Source organism: Phoenix dactylifera, unplaced genomic scaffold (assembly GCF_009389715.1).
Source record: "Phoenix dactylifera cultivar Barhee BC4 unplaced genomic scaffold, palm_55x_up_171113_PBpolish2nd_filt_p 000571F, whole genome shotgun sequence".
Classification (NCBI taxonomy): Eukaryota; Viridiplantae; Streptophyta; class Magnoliopsida; order Arecales; family Arecaceae; genus Phoenix; species Phoenix dactylifera.
In genome coordinates, this window is record NW_024067974.1 from 237,167 (window position 1) to 240,253 (window position 3,087).

At 39.5% G+C, this 3,087-nt stretch overlaps 1 non-coding gene across 1 annotated transcript; it reads right to left on the minus strand.

Annotated features, from left to right (window-relative positions):
- Positions 1–1,708: 1,708 nt before the first annotated feature.
- Positions 1,709–1,814, minus strand: LOC120106580. Its single transcript, XR_005508699.1, has one exon. It is a non-coding gene; the product is annotated as a small nucleolar RNA R71 (small nucleolar RNA).
- Between the last annotated feature and the right edge of the window lie 1,273 nt (positions 1,815–3,087).

The following is a 3,087-nucleotide window of genomic DNA, read 5'->3' on the forward strand; positions in this document are numbered from 1 at the left end:
CTTTTATTTTAAAAGGCTTGTAGCCAATTTGCATGCCTCTCCAAAAGATAAAAATTAAGAACACAGTCCCTAATGCAATGCTACGCGGTGGATTCCAAACCCTAGATCTATTTACTTTGATAAATTTCAATTCGTACTCATAGATTAATTTAGTTAAATCAAGTTAGCAAATCCTTCTTCTTGATTTATTTTTAAAAGAAAAATAGCTTATTCTTCAATCCCTGTGGACCAACACCCGTAATCACTATCCTACAGGATACGTGCTATTGCGTGGTTTATTTTTGAAATTGAAATAACCGATCAATTTTTGGCGCCGTTGCCGGGGATTGCTAGCATAGTTATTTTTTCTATCATTAAAAAAAATTAATTAATTAAAAAAAGAACTTTCAAAAATATATATATATATATCTAAAATAAAATAAAAAATTATTTTCTATTATTGTTACTTTTTTTATCTCCTTTCTCTTCTACTAATTTTCTATTATTTTTTCTCTCCTTTTTCTCTTCTACTAATTTTTTTTAATTGTTCTTTTGGTCCTATTTGATCAGGAATCGAAGAGGAGATCTGGGCTATCAAAAAGGTATGCTTTAGAGGTTTGCTTAAAAAATTTTAAATTACTGGAAAAATTCTCTTTGGTAACCTCTAAACCTTTCTTATTTAAATTAAGTATTAGCTTGAAATTTTGTGGTGATTGTTTGATTTTAATTTCAGCAAAAGTGTGAATGCATGCCTGATACACATACACCAATTAATCTGCACTTAGTAAGAGCAATCACCCCAACAAGATAAGAGCCGGATTTCATCACCGGACTCTTGCCCAATTTAGGTGAACTCAATCTCACATAGTGTCAGCTTAATTAAAATCAATTAGACGTTGGCTCCTAGGGACATTCGAGCTCAATAGGACGAAGATCACCGAAAGTTGCACCAATTTCGCTCTGTGGCTTAGTTGATGTCTAGGCAAGCTTTGTCTCTATAAGGGAGACAGTTCATATGTTCGAGGCAAGTGGGTTTTAAGTGGGACCTTTGCGAACGCATCGTGACCCCTCCACTTACCTGGGAGCTTACCTGGTCAACTCGGTTCATTAGACCGGATTGGAGGCTTAGGTGCCCTCTTCAAACCAGTTAGGAGCTGTCTAGTGATTTTAGGACAAAGACTAGGATTGATATGCTTTTCTCTTTTATTGCATGCTTGATTGATCGAGTACTAGTGTATGCAAGGTAGTCGTTCTAGAGTACGAAACCTATTACCTTTTGACCCTGAAATAGAACAGACCCTTAGGAACATTCGAGCTAAGATCAAAACATTAGGATCATCCCCACCTCTTAAGATGGCTGAAGAACAACCCAAACTCCTGAGGGAGTACTTTACTCCCACCATTTACACTTCTCCATCTTGCATTCGATTACCTGAAGTAGCAGCGGTACAATATGAAATAAAGTCTAGTGTGATCCAAATGCTCCCATCTTTTTATGGGCTCACCAACGAAGACCCATATAAACACTTAGATGAATTTCTTGAGATTTGCACCACTGTCAAGATTCAGAACTTCACTGATGATGCTTTGAAACTTAAATTATTTTCCTTCTCCCTTAAAGATAGAGCCAAACAATGGCTGAATTCTTTAGGAGCTAACTCGATTCGTTCTTGGGATTAAATGCAACAAGAATTCCTTAAAAAATACTTTCCTATAGGAAGAACGAACCAGTTTAGACGTGCCATTACAAGCTTCTCCCAAACCGAGGGAGAAGAATTTCATGAAACTTGGGAGAGATTTCGGGACCTAATCCGTAAATGCCCTCATCATCAAATACCTAAGTGGCAGCTAGTGCAATGTTTTTATGACGGTTTGACTGAACGAAACCGTCAGATGATCGATGCTGCATGCGGGGGGACTTTCATACTTCGAAATGAGCATGAAGCATGGCAACTATTTGAAAATCTTAATGAAAACTCCCTCAAGCACCCCCAAATTTTCAAAGAAAAGGGGCCATTTGTGAAATAAGTCATTCTATGGACCTGTCTAGCAAGGTAGATGCATTGTCCCATAAGATTGACCAACTAATGATAGGAGGACATGTCGTTAGCTCTTCCCAAGCACAAGTATGTGCTATCTGTTCTAGCCCATCGCATCCTATTCATGAGTGCCCCTCAGCACCCCAATTCCCCGAACTCGTGCAAGAACACATCAATGCTGCTCAAACACAACCCAGACCGGGTAATGATCCATTTTCCAATACATATAATCCGGGATGGCGGAATCATCCAAATTTTTCTTGGAGGCAGCAAGCTTCGAATACTACCCAACCCTACTCCCAAAATTTTCAAAACCCTCAGAATTTTCATCTCTACCGTCCCTCAAATCAATTTCAACACCCTCCTCCTCCAACCCAAAGAAATACAGCCTTTGAGGAGAAGGTGTTGACTGCCCTTCAAGGTTTGGAGGCAAACACACAACTATTGCACTCTCACATGCAATCAATTGTTAAGCTAGAATCCCAAATGGGTCAACTAGCCAATGCATTAAACAAGCGAGAGGAAGGTAAGCTTCCAAGTCAACCAATGAGTAATCCTAGGGGACAATACGTGGCTCAAGAAACTCGACTAAATCATGAGCAAGCCAATGCTTTGACTACCCTAAGGAGTGGACGTATAATAGATAATAAGGTTGGGGAGGGTAACAATAAGGAAGGTGAAGAAGAGGAGAAGAATGTATCACATGAAAACCCAAAACCTTCTTCAGCTAGTCCACCATCTGCCACAACCCACATTCCAAAGGCTCCATTCCCTGAAGCACTTAATGCACCCTCTCCCTTTGGCAAGAAGGAAACTTCATTAGAAGAGATGATGGAGGTCTTCAAATAAGTTAAAATCAACCTCCCACTCCTTGATGCCATCAAACAAGTTCCCTCCTATGCCAAATTTCTCAAAGACCTTTGCACCCAAAAGCGGAAATCTAGAACACATGTGCCTAAAAAGGTCCTCCTAACTGAGCAGGTAAGTTCCATTCTCCAACACAACACCCCTCCAAAGTTCAAAGATCCTGGTGCTCCCACTATTTCCTGTGTCATAGGAAATAACTCCA